Below are 20,376 nucleotides of genomic sequence, written 5' to 3' on the forward strand. Positions count from 1 at the left end.
AATGGTTGTGATATGGCAACAAGTCTAAAAACTTACCAACACAACCATAAAGAAATACCATAGGGGTATTTAGTCTTACTATGATTATCTTAGTTAGTTATCGTCTATTTAGCTATTTCTTATATCCCTTTTCTCGCGTAGATTAAAATGGCTGGATTTCACCAGGGCGATCCATTTTTCCCGAACTTGTTACATCTGTAATGCCAGTATTATTGACAGATATCTAATCTTATGGAAATTATTATCCAAATGCTATCTTCTTCATTTAGTCATACTATTCTTTCTGTTGTTGGACTCTGGGGATTTAGTCCATGAGACACATTCATTGATCATTTATTCTTATCCGTGTCGTCATCTTGTAAACGTATAGTTAAAGATGCCGCCACGCAGAAGTACAAGGCGTAACCCTAACAACGAAACACCGATACCTCCACCACAGCCGGTACCTGTACAACCACCTAATCCTTTCGATGCCAACATGTTCCAGGCAGCTTTCACAGCAGCAGTTGCAGCTGCTGTGTCAGCAATCAACGCTCCTGTCCCTAGTGGATCGGGAACAGGTGCACCTCCCTCGAACCATGGCGAAAGCCATGGGCACCCTCGGGAATGCACCTACAAGGATTTCACGAACGCCAAACCCCGCAGCTTCAATGGGACTGGGGGTGTTATGGTGTTAAGGCAGTGGATCGAGAAGATGGAATCTGTCTTCGAGATCTGCGGATGCCAAGAAGGCAACAAGGTCAAGTTCGCAGCTTGTACCTTCTCTGACAGAGCACTAACATGGTGGAACAGCCATGTTAAGTATCTGACTCTGGTGGTGGCGTATTCCATCAGCTGGGAAAAGTTGAAAGACATGCTGATGAAGGAATATTGTCCTCGAGGCGAAGTGCAAAAGCTCGAGCTGGAGTTCTGGGGTCTACAAATGGTTGGATCTGACATCACGACCTACACTAATAGGTTCTGTGATCTGGCAAACTTATGCCCTGATATGGTTGCTCTCGAGAGCAAGAAGATCAGAAGGTATATCTGGGGACTATCGCCCCAGATCCAGTCAAGTGTGTTAGCTTCCAGGCCTATCACTTTTGATAGTGCCAAGGAACTGGCACAGTCTCTCATCGATCACCGGAAACCTCAGAACCCAACAATCCCTACACCCGTGCCACAAAAGTCCAACCCCGACTACCACAAGAAGGGGTGGAATAAGAGGAAAAGAGGGGCTCCGCAAGGATCCTCCAATAAGCAACAACTTGTGGCGATCAATGCTGCCACAGTGACTCCTGTTGCCCCTGCGAACCTCTTACCAGCAAAAACATATGCTGGGACTCTCCCGAAGTGCACCAAGTGCAACTTCCACCACCACGGACCTTGCAGGGAGATGCAGTGCTCTAACTGCAACAGGAAGGGACATACCGTCCGTTTCTGCAAGACTCCAACAGCTCAAGCTACCCAGGTTCCTAATGCCGGTATGGGCCAAGCCTGCTATGGTTGTGGCGAAGTGGGCCACTACAAGAGGAACTGCCCTAAAGCAGGAATGGCTGGCGGAGTAGGAAGAGTTATGGCCCTAGGCCACGAGGAAGCGGTAGCTGATCCTACGATAGTTACTGGTACATTCCTCCTCGATAACTCATATGCTTGCATACTTTTCGATAGTGGAGCAGAGAAAAGTTTCATAAGTCACGAATTTGCACACCTGCTTAAACAAAAACCACGTACATTAGATCATTCATTCACGGTAGAAATGGCTAACGGGAAAACGGAGAGTACTAACTGCATATACTTAGGTTGTACTTTAACTTTAGATGGCCATACTTTCAAGATAGATCTCATGCCAGTCCAAATTAAATGTTTCGACGTTATCATCGGCATGGATTGGTTGAGTCTTCTTCGCGCCGACATCATGTTCTTTGAAAAAGCAGTCCGTCTTAACCTTCCTAACAACGAAACCTTAGTTATCTATGGCGACAAACCTAGTACGAGCCTGCGCATCATTTCGTGCATTCAAGCCCAGAAGTGCTTGCGGAAGGAGTACCATGCATTTCTCGCACACGTCGTCGATACCAGTCAAGAACTGAAAGACATCCAGAACATCCCAGAAGTACGCGACTTTCCCGACATATTCCCAGAAGAACTTCCCAGTTTACCACCGCAGCGCCAAGTCGAGTTCAGAATCGACTTAGTGCCAGGGGCTACTCCCGTAGCAAAATCTCCTTATCGTCTGGCACCGGCTGAAATGCAGGAACTTTCCAGTCAACTTAACGAACTTCTCAAGAAGGGATTCATTAGACCAAGCTTCTCACCATGGGGAGCACCGGTCTTGTTCATCAAGAAGAAAGATGGATCGTTTCGCATGTGCATCGACTATAGAGAACTCAACAAACTTACCATTAAAAATCGTTATCCCTTGCCCCGCATTGACGATTTATTTGATCAACTTCAAGGAGCCTACTACTTCTCGAAGATAGATCTGCGATCCGGATATCACCAACTACGAGTGTTAGAGGAAGATGTTCCCAAGACAGCCTTCCGAACTCGTTATGGGCACTACGAGTTTGTAGTGATGCCATTCGGATTAACTAACGCGCCCGCAGTATTCATGGATCTGATGAATAGGGTGTGTCGTACTTACTGGGATCAGTTCGTCATCGTCTTCATTGATGACATACTCATCTACTCTCGAAGTAAGGAGGAGCATGGTCAACATCTCCGTAAAATCTTAGAAACATTGCGAGCGGAGAAGCTCTACGCAAAGTTCTCGAAGTGCGAATTTTGGATTCGGCGAGTCGAATTTTTGGGCCATGTGGTTAGCGAAGAAGGTATACATGTGGACCCTTCCAAAATTAAGGCCATCGAGAACTGGTCAGCACCAAAGACACCTACTGGAATTCGTCAATTTCTAGGTCTAGCTGGCTACTATCGCAGGTTCATTCAGAACTTCTCCAGCATAGCGAAACCTCTTACAACCCTGACCCAAAAAGGCGTGGCCTTCGACTGGGAGGAGAAACGGGAGAGAGCGTTCCAAACGCTCAAGCGAGCCTTGTGCACCGCCCCGATACTATCCCTTCCCGAAGGAATAGAAGACTTTATTGTCTATTGCGATGCATCCAATCAAGGACTCGGATGTGTTCTGATGCAGCGAGGTAAAGTCATCGCCTATGCCTCGAGACAGCTGAAGACACATGAGGTTAACTACACAACCCACGATCTTGAGCTAGGAGCAGTTGTGTTTGCTCTGAAGACATGGCGACATTACCTATACGGTACCAAAAGCACGATCTTTACAGACCATAAGAGTCTGCAACACATTTTCGACCAGAAAGAGCTCAATATGAGACAACGACGGTGGGTCGAGCTACTTAGTGATTACGAATGAGAGATTCGTTATCATCCGGGTAAAGCCAATGTAGTAGCCGACGCCCTAAGTCGGAAAGAATATACTGGCCGTAGAGTCAAATCTTTGACTCTGACTATCCATTCACACTTGTCCACGCAAATAAAGGAGGCTCAGCTCGACGCTTTGAAACCTGAAAACGTGGCGGGTGAATCCCTTAGAGGAATGGATAAGAACTTGGAAGTCAAGGGTGGCGGAGTCTTGTACCTCATGGATCGGATCTAGACACCGAAACACGGTGGCTTCAGAGACTTGGTCATGACGGAAGCTCACAACACTCGTTATTCCGTCCACCCAGGTTCAGATAAGATGTATCTGGATCTTAAAAAGCTATACTGGTGGCCTAACATGAAAGCAGATATTGCTACCTTCGTGAGTAAATGCCTTACTTGCGCAAAGGTCAAGGTCGAATACCAGAAACCCTCCGGTCTTCTACAACAACCGGAGATACCATAATGGAAGTGGGAGCGGATCACTATGGACTTCATAACCAAGTTGCCCAAGACGACGGGTGGACTTGATTCCATATGGGTCATCGTCGATAGACTGACCAAGTCTGCACACTTCCTACCGATCAAGGAAACAGACAAGATGGAGAAACTTGCCAGAACTTACATTAGGGAGATTGTAAGGCTGCACGGTGTTCCTTTATCTATCATCTCAGACCGAGATAGTAGATTCACTTCGAGGTTCTGGCAGTCATTACAAAATTCCCTAGGAACTAGGATGGACATGAGTACAGCCTACCATCCACAGACCGACGGGCAAAGTGAGAGAACTATCCAAACCTTAGAAGATATGTTGCGCGCCTGTGTGATAGACTTTGGAAAAGATTGGGATACTCATTTACCCCTTGTTGAATTTTCCTACAACAACAGTTATCATACGAGCATAAAGGCAGCTCCATTCGAGGCCCTCTATGGCCGAAAGTGCAGATCCCCTCTGTGCTGGGCGAAAGTGGGTGATACCCAGTTAGCTAAGGGACGAGTTCCCGAAAGCACTCTCACGTGTCCGGAGATCATTCGGGAAACAACAGAGAAGATCGTTCAAATTCGTGAACGATTAAAAGCCTCTAGAGACCGACAGAAAAGCTACGCCGACAAGCGTAGGAAACCATTGGAGTTCCAGGTGGGCGACCGAGTCCTACTGAAGGTCTCACCCTGGAAGGGCTTAATACGCTTTGGAAAGCGTGGGAAGCTCAATCCAAGATACATAGGGCCTTTTGAGATTCTCGCCAGAATCGGCCCTATAGCTTACAAGCTCAATCTATCGAACGAACTCAGTAACGTACATCCTACCTTCCACGTGTCAAACTTGAAAAAGTGCCTATCCGACGAGACTCTTGTTATTCCACTCGACGAGATCGAGATCAACGAGAGCCTCAACTTCGTGGAGGAACCAGTAGAGATCATGGACTGAGAGGTCAAGCAAACAAAGCAGAGCCGTATCCCGATAGTGAAGGTGCGCTGGAACGCAAAGCGTGGACTGGAATTCACTTGGGAACGTGAGGATCAGATGAAACTGAAATGCCCTCACCTTTTTGCTTAGTTATTTGTAACTTGTTATTTGCTTAAATTCTAATTTCGGGACGAAATTCCTTCTAACGGGGGGATGATGTGACAACCCGAAATTTCCATTCTGTACAAACTATATCACTTCAATAGAAGTTATAGCAGTCACAGTTAATTTTCAGACTTTTTCGTGTAAGTTTGAGTAATTCAGGGTTCACACTTCAGGAAATATCAGGAGAGTGGGTTCACTAGGGTTTTGTGCAACACTATTATTCCAACACTCTATTATATTAGAGATCATTTCTGGAATAAAAATATTTTCTGTCAAAATATTTCAGGACTATAAATAGTTTTCTGAATTAAATTAATTCATTATTCACAATTCCAACTAGAGAAAAGCCATTTTCTCTCTGACGGATCTTCGGGTTTTTATCCCAGATTGTGAGTAACTCTTTCTAGTAATGTTAGAATGCTTATTAGATGCTTATAACATGATTTAGATGGCTAAATCATGAGATCTAGGAGTTTACACCCCCAAGGTGTTCTTGGGCGGTAAACTCCCGAAACGAAGCCAAAACCGACACTTGTGTTATGATAAGGCCTTAGATGTTTATGTATGCATGTTAGGGACAAGAAAACAAGCCAAAATCCACCCAAGATTGGGAGTTTACGGCCCAGAACTCTCATAGGCCGTAAACTCCATTTTCTAGCACTAAATGGTGTTTTGAGGACACTAGGACTTTAAGGCTTGTATCTAGGCTACTCTCCCAAGTAGCACAAGGTCTTAAACACATCAAATGACACAAACAAAAGTGAGTTTACGGCCCAAGTGAAGCTTAGGCCGTAAACTCCATTTAATTGGACAAAAGGGTGTTTTCATGACACCTAAAGCCCTAGGCCTTTACAAGAAATTGTTACACACTTAATGGAGGGACCAAACCACATCAAAATCACTTAACCAAGTGAGTTTACGGCCAAGACATGGTTTTTGAGCCATAAATTCCTAAAAGGGGCACTAAGGTGTGCCTAATGCCTTCATATGCTAGGAATAAAAGTCTAGAACATATCCCACAAGTGCAAGAGGCTTGAAAGCAACAAAAACAACACCCCAATGGAGTTTACGGCCGTAAACTCCAAGGGGAATGGCCTTGAGGCCGTAAACTCCTATTTGGAGTACTTCTAGACCTTAAACCCTTCCAAGGACTTAGCCACTAAGTTAGATTAATTCTAGAAAGCATTTGGGACTTCAAAACACACCAAACACACATGTTTGGGAGTTTACGGCCGTAAACTCAAGAGTTTACAACCGTAAACTCCATGTGTGATGGTTTATAGAGAGTAAACTCTCATATAGGGTCCTTTGGAAACCCTAAACACAAATACCTTGTCCCACAATAACTTAGGTGCAATCCTTAAGGCTTAAAACACTTATATAAAGTGTTTATTATGTCTAGGATGTCTTAACTTTATCAATTAGTCATTTAAGTCTAATTGAGTGCATATATGTGTGATTATATGTTCATTAGGATCGTAGTGTGTGCACAAGTCCTCGCTTGACACCTAGCAATCCGATACCGTTCAGTTCATTCCAATCACCAACTATAGGTGAGTTCATACCCCTAATCAATGTTTTAAAGGATTTTAAATGCTTTAATGGGGGGGATACAAGTAGAAACAAACACGTTATTAAATCATTGATATGTATTTTATAACCATGTTTGTCATTTAACATATTTCACATACTACAAAATGTGATGCACGAAATGGTTTTTAAATCTTAAAAACACATTGTTATCAAATGTTTTACCTTTGAAAGGTATATTAAAATGACCTCAGGTCATTGTTAATCATTTTTCAAAACCCCTAAGATGTCTTACAAAACCATTTTCATTCTTGAACTAAACTATGCATATACACTTATATTCTTATATATGTATTGATGTTGTAGTTTACAACTTTCATTTTGTTCCCACACTCTTGAGTAATAAGAGTGTATAAACCTACATGGTCAACCAGTTATATTACAGTAAATTATCATAGGGATAATTTGAAGATATCAAACATTACTTCTATTACAAAGAATCACACAAGAGTCAGTTCATTCATGAGTCTATACTGGTACATTACCTGATACATGAGTACTTACAGAGGTTTACCTGATACATGAATATGTTTACATATACTTTCCTGTTACATGGACACACATACATGAATACCATACAGGAACACTTTTACATAAGTGCATTATCCTGTATTCACTTACCTGGATACTTGTACTTAGGACTACGAGGATGATTTATTAGTACTTACTGTGTAAATTGTCTTTCCTATCCTGGTTCAATGGGATAACTAGACGGGACTTACCCTTCCGAACCCCACTGATTAGCACCAGTGGTCGATGACCATCTACGGAGGTCTAAGGTTACCACTTATCTAGTATTCAGTTATGGGACTAACCCTCCTTGCCGTCCATCTGTTGCAACAGTGGATGAGATGTGAATCTTCGGAGGATCATTAGGTTATCGATCTGTATTAGGAGGTCGACATCGGGACTAACCCTCCTTGCCATCCTGCTGCAGCTACAGAGGATGAGATGAAAATCTTCGGATGTTCATTCGGTTATACCTTTCGCTTAAATGCGATGTTGTGTCAGTCCTAGTATCCAGCGATGACACTTACATTAATACATGTTTTGGATAATCTTCGGATGTTCATTAGGTTACATATTGTGTTGGTCCTAGTACCCAGTGACAACACTTACATGAGTACATTTTCCTATTTACTTTATTTTGTGATACATTCACGTAAACGATGAGTTAGACTAAGCACTTTTAGTACTAGTCAAAACAAAGGAAAAACTATCATTTTACAAACAGAACATTCGGGTCTTGGTAGAAGACTACACTTTATACTTACAAAACATTCGGGTTTTGGTAGGAGACTACACTTCATACTTACAAAACATTCGGGTCTTGGTAGAAGACTACACTTCATACTTACAAAACATTCGGGTCTTGGTAGAAGACTCCACTTCATACTTACAAAACATTCGGGTCTTGGTAGAAGACTACACTTCATACTTACAAAACATTCGGGTCTTGGTAGAAGACTACACTGCATACGTACAAAACATTCGAGTCTTGGTAGAAGACTACACTTCATACTTACAAAACATTTGGGTCTTGGTAGAAGACTACACTTCATACTTACAAAACATTCGGGTCTTGGTAGAAGACTACACTGCATACGTACAGAACATTCGGGTCTTGGTAGAAGACTACACTTCATACTTACAAAACATTCGGGTCTTGGTAGAAGACTACACTTCATACTTACAAAACATTCGGGTCTTGGTAGAAGACTACACTGCATATGTACAGAACATTCGGGTCTTGGTAGAAGACTACATTTCATACTTATAGAAAATAAGGGTTTTTTTCTAGGGTTTTTCATACTTACATCAACATTTTATTTTAAAGGTTTGCATGACTTTTAAAACAGCTTTTAGTAAGCAAGACAATGACACTTAAATACTTATGAACTCACCAGCTTTAAAGCTGATACTCTCTTTCAAAATAACTTGTATTCTCAGGTCATCAGTAGACAGGTACGGAGGCCAGATTTTGAGAAGACGGAGCAGACAAGTCTCGTCTTTTATTTTGATTGTATATATTTGGTGTCTTACTACGTTAAAGAACACACATGTATTAAAACTTTACTTATAATGCAATGGATGATGTTGTTGCTTGTTTATTATATTACACTGTTGTGATACTGTACATGACGTCCTCCACCCCTGACCGTTTCCGCCGTTCGTGGTTTTGGGGTGTGACAGGAACTGACTAGGGCCACGCCCTCTGCATCGGACCGAAGTCCGGAACTGACTAGGGCCTCGCCCTCTACATCGGACCGAAGTCCAGAATTGAATAGGGCCTTTCCCTCAACATTGTACCGAAGTCCGGAACTGACTAGGGCCTTACCCTCTACATCAGACTGACTAGGGCCTCGCCCTCTACATCGGACCGAAGTCCAGAACTGACTGAACATAGCATAACATAATCTTAACATATAACAATAACACATATATTGCATACTGCATTGGACCGCAGTCTCGAACACATAACACATAGACATGCCTGAATCACAAAGACACCAGGCATACTGAACTACATATCAGGACCACCCCGGCATCGGACCGCAGTCTGGAACTACTACTATCTAAGCGGGTCGACATTGTGTCCATAGACCCGTTCCTATTGGAAGGAAACTCACCTCGAAGAACTTACCGCTAAAAATCCGAGTGAAGGATCCCTGGCTGCTGTCCCGACTGCTCTTCGACTATCATGACTAGTAAAACACTTAATCAAAACGAGGATCCTTCTATAGGTGAAATGACTATTTTACCCCTGCTATGGTGTGGGTCATTACCAAGTCCCAAACCCTTTACTTCTTTCTAAGTCCACTAATGGCCCACCAAAGGCCCACTAATGGACCAATTTTCTAAATTCGGCCTAACTCCTCATATGGCCCTACTTAAGCCCCAAAAAAATGCATTTGGCCCCAACTCTGACTCCTGCTGGCCCACTAAGGCCCAAAGTCCAAATACAGCCCACACCGAGGCCCAAAAACCCAAGGTCCAAACTGAGTGAGTTACGCGGGGCGTACTCCAAAGTACGCTTAGTGTAACTGTTCGATTACGAGTACGCTGGGCATACTCCCATTTACGCTCAGTGTAATGCCCTGTTAAGTCCTTTCTCTATTAAGTGCTTAATATTCCAAGTCAAAAGCTACAAAATTAGATCCAAGTCTTATTCCATGCCTTAAACCATAAAGTTGCTTACTTGATGGCTTACATGACTCACATAAGCTCAAACTCTAAAAACAATAATCTATTTCCATGGAAATGGCTAGATCTCATGCATGGCTTCATGAAAGCCTCAAAGATTGAAACTTTATTGCTAAGAAAGTGTTTTGAGCCTCAAGGATGGCAACCCCAAGCTCAAAAACGGATTCACAAGACCAAGGTCCAAGCTTTGGACCTAAAGAGGTCCAAAACTCCCATAACCGTAGATCTAGAATATGAGGAAGAAAGTTAAGTGCTTTATACCTTCTTTTGTGACAAAAGGGTGAGCTTAGACCAGATCCTTGAGCTCAATATTCTTCTCCAACCTTTCCTTTCCTTCTACACAACTTTTTTTCACTAAAAACACTCACAAAAGCAACTTCACACAATGAAAATGGGTAAGAACGAGTTAGGGTTTTCTTGTGGGTGAGGAGGCTGATAAGAAACCAGGGGGAGGCTATAATGGGGTTTATATAGTTCTTAAACCCATAAATTAGGGTTTTCCTTATCTGTTCACGTACGCTGTGCGTACACTTTGGTACGCTGCACATACGTGTACGCGCCCCCGATTCTAAATGCGGCCCATTAAGCCCCGCGTACGCCCAGGCTACGCCCAACGTAACTCTTCTGGGTGGCGAAAGTCTTTGTCCAAGTGCATAAGTCCAATCCAATACTCCTATTATCCATACTTGGCCCAATTATAATTTAAGAAAATTAAATAATTAATACCTAAAAAGTCGATCATTACAAATCACCCCCACTTGAATCAGACTTCTTCCTCGAAGTCTGCTGCTACTGAATCTGAAAACAACTCCGGATTATTCTCTCTCATCTCCTCCTCGGACTCCCACGTCCACTCTGAAGCCTTCCGATGCTGCCATTACACCTTTACTAACTGAACTACCTTGTTCCTCAAAGTCTTCGTCTCCCGATCCAAGATTACAACGGGTCTCTCGATGTAATTCAGGCTGCTATCAACCTGAATATCCTCCAATGGTACAACTGCTGAATCGTCCACCAAACACTTCCGTAACTGAGATACATGGAACGTCTTGTGGATCTGACTAAGCTCTGATGGAAGGTCCAAACGGTAAGCAACCCGACCCACCCAGGCCAAAACCCTGAACGAACCTATGAATCTGGGGCCCACCTTGCCCCGCTTCCAGAATCTGATGACACCCTTCTAGGGTGACACCTTCAGGAGGACCATATCACCCACCTTGAACTCCAAGTTCGAACGCCTCCAGTCGGTGTAACTTTTCTACCGACTCTGAACAGTCTGGAGCCTGCTACATACCTGCTGTATCAAATTTGTGGTCTTGAGCACTACCTTCGTACTTCCCATGACTCTCTGACCGACCTCACCCCAACAGATTGGGGTCCTACACTTCCTCCCATAAAGCATCTCGAAGGGAGGTCAGTCAATACTGGTGTGGTAACTGTTGTTATATGAAAATTATGCTAATGGAAGATACGTATCCCAACTGCCACCGAAATCTAGGACACATTCCCAAAGCATGTCCTCAAGAGTCTGAATCCTCCTCTCGCTCGTGAAACCGCTTGCAAAACCTGGAAGTGAACCGAACGTCTCGGTCTAACACTACCGAAATAGGCACTCCATGACGTGCCACTACCTCTCGCACATAAATCTCGACTAGCTTCTCGACTGAGATGCTCTCCTAGATTGGTATAAAATGCACACTCTTGGTTAACCGATCCACGATGACCCAAATTAAATCAACCCCTCGTGCGGTCCTGGGAAGCTTAGTAATGAAATGCATGGTGATATCTTCTCATTTCCACACGGGAATATCTAACGGCTGTATCTTGCCGTGGGGTCTCTGGTGCTCTGCCTTGACCTTTTTGCAGGTTAGGAACCTCTCCACGTACCAATATACGTCCTGCTTCATGCAGGGCCACCAATAATAGGGTTAAAGATCTCTGTACATCTTCGTCACCCCTGGGTGGATGGAGAACCGAGACTTGTAGGCCTCATCAATCAACACTTACCGTACTCCACCCCAGTACAGTACCCAGACCCTCCCATGCAGGGTCAATAATCCTCGACTTTCATAATCGAAGGAAGATACTCGGCCTACGATCCTCTCACACTTCTGCCTCTCCTCCTTCAGGTCCTCAACCTATGCCTCTCTAATCTGCTTCGGCAATGGAGTAATCACTGTCATCCTCAGGTATATATCCCTGACCGGGGCCGCTACCGCCTTGCGGCTCAGGGCGTCGGCCACTAGGTAGGCCTTGCCCGGATGGTAAAGGATCTCACAGTCATAATCCTTTACCACATCTAACCACCGACGCTGTCGAATGTTCAGATTCGGCTGATCCATGAGGTACCTCAAACTCTTGTGATCCGTGTAGATGGTACAACGGACCCCATAGAGGTAATGCCGCTAAATCTTGAGGGCGAACACCACTGCCCCCAGATCTAAATCGTGAGTCGGATAGTTAGCCTCGTGAGGCTTCAACTGTCTCGAGGCGTAAGGTATCACATGCCCTCGCTGCACCAACACTGCTCCCAAACCTGTGATCGAAGCGTCACAGTAGACTACAAAGTCATCCACTCCATTTGGCAGGGTAAGAATCGGTGCCACACATAATCACCATTTGAGGGTCTCAAATGTTGCTTGCTGCTCAGGCCCCCAGCGAAACGCCATCGACTTCTTGGTCAGTCGGGTGAGCGTAATTGCTATCTTCAATAAATCCTGGATAAATCTTTTGTAATACCCTGCCAAACGTAGGAAGCTCCGAATCTCAGATGCAAACCTCAAGACCTCCCACTGCATCACGACCTCAATCTTGGCCGCATCTACCGATATACCCTTTTGGTTGACAAGGTGCCCTAGGAACTGCACCTCGCGCAACCAGAACTTGCACTTGGAGAACTTTGCGAAAAGACTCTCCCTCCTCAAGGTCTCAAGCACCTCCCTCAAGTGCTCCTCATGTTGCTCCTGAGTCTTGGAATACACCAAGATATCATCAATGAACACTATCATGGACTGATCCAGCAACGGTCTGCACACGCGGTTCATAAGGTCCATGAACGCGGCTGGAGCATTGGTGAGCCCAAACGGCATCACCACGAACTCATAATGACCATAGTGGATCCTAAAAGCGGTCTTCTGCACATCTTCATCCCTGAACCACATCTGGTGATATCCGGAGCGTATATTAATATTGGAAAACCAAGATGCTCCCTGAATCTGGTCAAACAGATCATCTATCCTCGGAAGGGGGTAACGATTCTTTGCCGTTACCTTGTTCAACTCCCGGTAATCTATACACATACGGTGCGACCCGTCCTTCTTCCTCACGAACATGATCGTGGCTCCCCATGGTGAACTACCCGGCCTGATAAATCCTTTGTCTAGTACCTCTTGCAGCTGCATAGACAACTCCTGCATCTCGGCAGGAGCCGGCCGATACGGTGCCTTGGCTATCGGAGCTGCACCAGGAACCAGGTCAATCTTGAACTCAACCTCAAGACGAATACCAGGGAAATCCTCTGGAAATACATCTGGGTACTCTCGCACCACTGGTACATCATCAAATGTCACCTTACCATTCTCTTGGGCATCCATAACATAGGCGACGTACCCCGTACATCCCTGCTGGAAGTAGTGCCTCACTCTCGCTACTGAACAAAGAATCGATCCGCGCTTTGGCCTCTCGCCCTGAATCACTAACTCTCCCCCACTAAGAGTGTGGACCCTTACCAACTGCAGCCCACAATCAATCACTTCCCCATTAGGGCTCAGCCAATCCATACCCACTATAACTTTATTCCCTCGCAGGGGAATAGGAACCAAATCCATTGAGAACTGCTCGTCAAATAACCGTAATGAACACCCCCTATATACTCTCGCGACCCTAACGGTCCTGTCATCATCTATCTCAACCTCAAGTGGGCAATCCAGCTTCCCTGGAGCTCTGCTAAACCGCTTGCTAAGCGAAAGCGAGACAAATGATCGGGTAGCCCCCGAGTCAAACAATACTATAGCTGAAATGCCGTTTACTAAGAACGACCCTATACACAAACACATAACCATAAGAAACTATCAATACTAAAAAAGAGATAAGAGGAAAATTCATACCTATCACCACGTTAGGAGTCGCTCACGCCTCCTCTGCTGTCATCTGAAATGCTCTACTCTTCGCCACTGGCACCTCAGCCCGACCCTGACGGCCGTCTGTAATCCTCAATGTTGCAGGGGCAGGTGCCACCACCTTTCCTGCTGCTGCTAAGCTGGGCCATTGGGACCTCTTATGGCCCCTCTGATTGCACTGAAAGAAAATCAGATCAGATGCTGAGGTGGGAGTCATAGTAGTAGTAGTTGTACAATCCTTGCTCATGTGCCCAGTACGACCGCACTTGTAGCAGCCGGAACTTCCTGCCTTGCACACTCCATCGTACAACCACCCACACTTACCACACTGACTGTGGCTCTGTTGTCCCCTAGATCTATGATTCGATACCTTGGGCTTTTTTCCCAAACTCCCTGTGCCAGATACCACCTCTGGCTTCCTTTTCCTCTCCATCTCTAAATCAATCTCCCTCTCACGAGCCCTCGCAATCATGTTGTCCAACGTTTTACAACTGGACCGACTCACAAACTGTCTGATATCACTCCTCAACATCTCATGGTATCGAGCCTTCTTCATTTCCTCATCTGCTGCATACTGAGGAACAAGAAGAGCTCTCTCCCTAAACTTGGCGGTAATCTCCGCCACTGGCTCTGTTGTCTGTTGGAGATCCTGGAACTCCCTAGCAATTTGCTGCACCTCAATGGTCGGTGAAAACTCCGCTCTAAACCTGGTCGTGAAATCAGCCCAATTCATCGCATCAAGGGCTGCATCATCCCCGATGCCTTGTCCGACCACCTCCCACCAATCACCTACCCTGCCCTACAGAAGATAGGATGCAAGTCGGACCTTGATAGTCTGGAGCTCCACAAGCTCTGAACTCCCTGAAGATCAAAGTATGTGCCCCCATCAAGGTCGCCATCTCAGTACGGAAGGCACTCAACCTCTCATCAAGAATCTCTAGAATGCCCTCCTTGACCGTACTAAAGATCACAGGAGTCTGGTCTAGTATGCTGCATGTGATCTCTGAGGAGATGAACTCCTTAGTCTGCTCATCCAAATGCTCGGTCCTCGAGCCTTAACCTGATCCCTCTCCGACACCTGAACTGTCGACTTATGGTCTAGGGCGTAAAACCGCCATTCTGAAACACAATGTAACAATGTCAGAAACACTGATATAACTAGAAATATCACATCTACTATAAGTTCCCTGGTCTCGTCTCAGCCTTCCCTGATTCGAGTACGGATCCTCTGCTTTCAGTAGTATGGGCCCCTACTACATTCCACATCTATCCGTACTTTCCTCAAGAACTACCTTGACTCCACCAAGTCCCTTCTACTACTACTACTACTACTACTACTACTACTACTACTATTACTACTACTACTACTACTACTACTACTACTACTGATCTCTTGCTAATCTCATCCTAGGCTTGACCTAGGGTAATCACCAACCCACTCTCCGCCATTAGATGCATAAGAAGTCCCCGCTTTATTCCCCTAACTAGCTCATGAATACTATTACATATTACTAAGACTAGATAATTCTTCGAATGAGAGGTCCTACCCTATAATGGTTGGACTCAAACGAGAGCTGCGAAATAGAGCTTGACCTAACCTTCTAAAATTATTTAGTCCTTGCAATATGTACCTCATCATATTTGTTTACTAGTTAGTGAATGACAACTAGAACTCCTAAAAGCACAAAGCAAACAACATTCGGGCATTGAGTACACATAATCAAGCATATACTACTCTGGCTATCATATTGACTAATTTGTACTAGCATGCAGTTCTCAATAAGCTGGTACACATATAACATGCACATAAGACATCCTTCTTGGATCCTTAGCCCTAAACTAGCATGCAGTTCTCATAAAGCTGATACACATACAATAGGCACATAAGGCATCCTTCCTAGATCCTTAGTCCTAATCTAGCATGCGGTTCTCATAAAGCTGATACTCATATCATAACATGAACTAGTAATTTAGGAGTACTTACTTGAGCTTGGCTGATCGCATGCACCACACCCCTTTTTTCCTTTTAAAACTCTTTTCTCTTTTAAGTTTCTTTTTCAAAAATTTCTTTCGAAAATGTTTTTCTTTTGAAAACCTTATACCATTTCCTTAGTTTGAGTTCAGACACGCCCGAAAGTGTGTCTGAATCCCTCAAACCAAGGCTCTGATACCAACTTGAAACATCCTAAAAATACAAGCCAAAAATTTCATTTGAAAATATTACTAAAACCATAATATTCAACATCATATAGAAAAACATAAGTCATGTATCTCAAGATATTATAAAATATGTCTCATATCCCATCAAATGTCAAAATCATGTCAAATATCAGAGTCTAGCTCCCACGCTAAAACTTTGGTGGGTGCCATGCCATCATCCCGAGCCCTTTACCTTGCTAGCTGAAGTACCTGAAACCAAAACTGAAACTGTAAGCACGAAGCTTAGTGAGCTCCCCCAAACTACCACATACCATAAAATAACATATAAAGCACATATTGGGCCTTGCCCACTACATCAGACTGAAGCTCGGAACTGACTAGGGCCTCGCCCTCTATATCAGACCGAAGTCCGGAACTGACTAGGGCCTCGCCCTCTGCATCGGACCGAAGTCCGGAACTGACTAGGGTCTTGCCCTCTGCATCGGGCCGAAGTCCGGAACTAACTAGGGCCTTGCCCTCTACATTGGACCGAAGTCCGGTACTGACTAGGGCCTCGCCCTCTACATCGGACCGAAGTCCGAAACTGACTGAACATAGCATAACATAATCGTAACATATAACAATAACACATATATTGCATACTGCATCTGACAACAGTCTGGAACACATAACACATAGAAATGCCTGAATCACAAAGACATCAAGCATATTGAACTACTTCTGGGGACCACCCCGGCATCGGACCGCAGTCTGAAACTACTACTATCTAAGCGGGTCGACATTGTGGCCGTAGACCCGTTCCTATTGGAAGGAAACTCACCTCGAAGAACTTACCGCTGAAAATCCGAGTAAAGGATCCGTGGCTGCTGTCCCGGCTGCTCTCCGACTATCATGACTAGTAAAACACTTAATCAAAACGAGGATCCTTTTGTGGGTGAAATGACTATTTTACCCCTGCTATGGTGTGGGTCATAACCAAGGCCTAAACCCTTTTCTTCTTTCTAAGTCCACTAATGGCCCATATTTTTTCTAAATTAGGCCTAACTCCTCATATGGCCCTACTTAAGCCCAAAAAAATGCCTTTGGCCCATACTATGACTCTTGTGGGCCCACTAAGGCCCAAAGTCCAAATACAACCCACACCAAGGCCCAAATACCCAAGGTCCAAACTCACTGAGTTACGCGGGGCGTACTCCGAAGTACGCTTAGCGTAACTGTTTGATGGCTAGTACGTTGGGCGTACTCCCATTTACACTCAGCGTAATACCCTGTTAAGTCCTTTCTCTATTAAGTTCTTAATATTCTGAGTCAGAAGCTACAAACTTAGATCCAATTCTTATTCCATGCATTAAACCATAAGGTTGCTTACTTGATGGCATACATGACTCACATAAGCTCAAACTCTAAAAACAATAATCTATTTCCATGGAAATGGCTAGATCTCATGCATGGCTTCATGAAAGCCTCAAAAATTGAAACTTTATTGCTAAGAAAGTGTTTTGAGCCTCAAGGATGGCAACCCCAAGCTCAAAAATGGATTCACAAGACCAAGGTCTAGCCTTTGGACCTAAAGAGGTCCAAAACTCCCATAACCCTAGATCTAGAATATGAGGAAGAAAGTTAAGTGTTTTATACCTTCTTTTGTGACAAAAAGCTTAGTCCAGATCCTTAAGCTCAAGCTTCTTCTCCAACCTTTCCTTTCCTTATTCACAACTTTCTTTCACTAAAAACAGTCACAAAAGCAACTTCACACAACGAAAAGGGGTAAGAACAAGTTAGGGTTTTCTTATGGGTGAGGAGGCTGATAAGAAACCAGGGGAGGCTATAATGGAGTTTATATAGTTCTTAAACCCTTAAATTAGGGTTTTCCTTATCTGTTCATGTACGTTGCGCATACACTTTGGTACGCTGCACGTACGTGTGCGCGCCCCCGATTTTAAATGCGACCCATTACGCCCCGCGTACGCCCAGGCTACGCCCAACGTAAATCTTCTGGGCGGCCCAAGTCTTTGTCCAAGTGCATAAGTCCAATCCAATACTCCTATTATCCATACTTGGCCCAATTATAATTTAAGAAAATTAAATAATTAATACCTCAAAAGTCGATCGTTACAAAAGGATAGTTGGCCTTAATATGATTAACCTGCTCACAGTGATAACATATCTTGGTGGTCAGTGTGGGGACCTATTGGCAACAATCCTTGGTATAATGCCTATCCTTACCACATTTGTGGCACCTAAACGAAGATCGAAAATGTAACACCCCGGATTCCCAAGTATTATTTATTCTTGTATTTTTGGTGGTTTGTGAGGAGACTCGGCGAGTTGGAGCCCAAACTCGCCGAGTAGGATCGTGGTTTGGGCATGGGTTCACGTCTAGACTGGGCGAGTCCAAAAGTGGACTTGGCGAGTCCACGCTGTTTAATGAAACCCTAATTCCCCGGGTTTGGAGCCTATTTAAGGGCACTTATAGCCTCCCATTGCGGCTACCAGTCCCTTGAGAGAACCCTAAGAAAGCTAAATCGATTTGAGAGAGAAGAAGTCACTTTTGGATATTTCTATCCTTTGTTTAGCAAGAAGAGGGTGACAAGAGCAAGGAGGAGGTGAGATTCAAGCAGATCCAGAGTCCAGAGGCTTCATTTTGAGGTAATAGTTCGAATCTCCTTCAGTTTTAAGGTTGATACTTAGAGTTACAGTTTTCTACCCCCCTTTGGAGAGTGATTATGTGATGCAAATGGTCCCTCTTCGAGTTTGTGCCTTGGATCTGGACTCAATGAGGTCCAGAGACCTTAACCCTTGGAGCTTTTTGGGTTAGTATGGAGTTATTGGACTTAGGTTGTCATTTTTGGGACCAAATCTCCTTTTGATGCCTTGTTGTGGTTATACAAGCATCAAGTTTCTAACTTTACGTGACATTCATGCTTGGGAATGGCAGATCTAGGGTTTGGGGAAACAGATCTGACCTCAGGAGGTCAATAGAGTTTGTGCATGGCATGAACTCGCCGAGTTGTTCTTGAGACTCAGCGAGTAGGATTTGGGTTTCGCGTAATTGTTCAGCGAGTAGACTCGCCGGGTTGGGGGATGACCCAGTGAGTCAGGGCAAGTCAAAGGGGGGACTGAGTCAAGCCGGAACTCACCGAGTTGTTCTTGAGACTCGGCGAGTTGAGTCGTGGTGGCCCCACGATTCATGCCAGGTGGAACTCGTCGAGTTAGAGAAGTACTCGACGTGTCAAGAGAGGATCTGAGGGAGTCAGTGAACACGTATAGACTCGCCGAGTCGCTCTGGTGCACTCGCCGAGTTCGGTCAAAGTTGACCGTTGACCGTTGACCATTGACCAGAGTTGACCAGTGTTGACTTGATAGGGTTAGTCACCCTTAGTTGTGAAAGTGTTAATTAGAGATATATTATATTATAGGAGGACTATAGCTCGGGGGATCGATCACGAGTGATTTCAGGGATTTGCGAGTTATCGAGATACGCGAGGTGAGTCTTCTCACTATACTTTACCTTGATTAGGTAATCACAGTTATGTGATAGAGTATTTGTTTGCTATATGTATGTTATGTGTTGTACTGCATTATTTCTATGTGATTTATGCTGTGCATGTTTATAGAGTTGGAACCGGAAGGTTCACAGAGTTAGAACCAGAAGGTTCACAAAGTAGGGTCCACGGACCCACAGAGTTATAGCCTCGAGTGGCTAATATGTGCTATGTGTGGTATTTTGGGGAACTCACTAAGCTTTATGCTTACAGTGTTTGGTGTTATTTGTTTCAGGTACTATTGATGACCGTGGGAAGGCGCCGGCTTGATCAGTACACACACGGGATTTTTATGTTATGAGATCTTGGGATTTTATATGTCATGGATTGAGTTTCAAACATTGATGTTTTTATGAATATTAAATGAATTATGCTTTTATAAAAATGCGAAAAATTGTTTTGAAATTTACGGTGTTACAAGTTGGTATCAGAGCCTTGGTTTGAGGGATTCAAGTACACCTTCGGGCGTATTTGAACTCAAACTGAGGATTTGAGAAATATTTTCAAAAAGAGTAAAAGAGTTTTGGAAAAACGCAAAGCAGAGTTGTGTGTACGATCAGTCCGCGCTCGAACGGTGATTTCCCAAGATACCCTCATGTTATGTGTTATGATATTGATATGATGTATTCTCATGCTAGAGTAGGCTAGGTACTCCTATTAGGACTAGAGTGGCCTGATTTGTGATGCCTTAGCCTAGGGAGAAGTGAGCTGCTATGAGATGCTTGAGAGTGAGTAAGTAGCAGCGAGGAGCTTATGAGAGATCTGTTAGAGAGTGGTTTATGCCTAATAGAGTACTTGGAACTTGGGATCC

The sequence above is a fragment of the Lactuca serriola genome, chromosome 8 (assembly GCF_051521515.1).
Source record: "Lactuca serriola cultivar US96UC23 chromosome 8, Lser_US96UC23_V15, whole genome shotgun sequence".
In the NCBI taxonomy this organism is placed as follows: domain Eukaryota; kingdom Viridiplantae; phylum Streptophyta; class Magnoliopsida; order Asterales; family Asteraceae; genus Lactuca; species Lactuca serriola.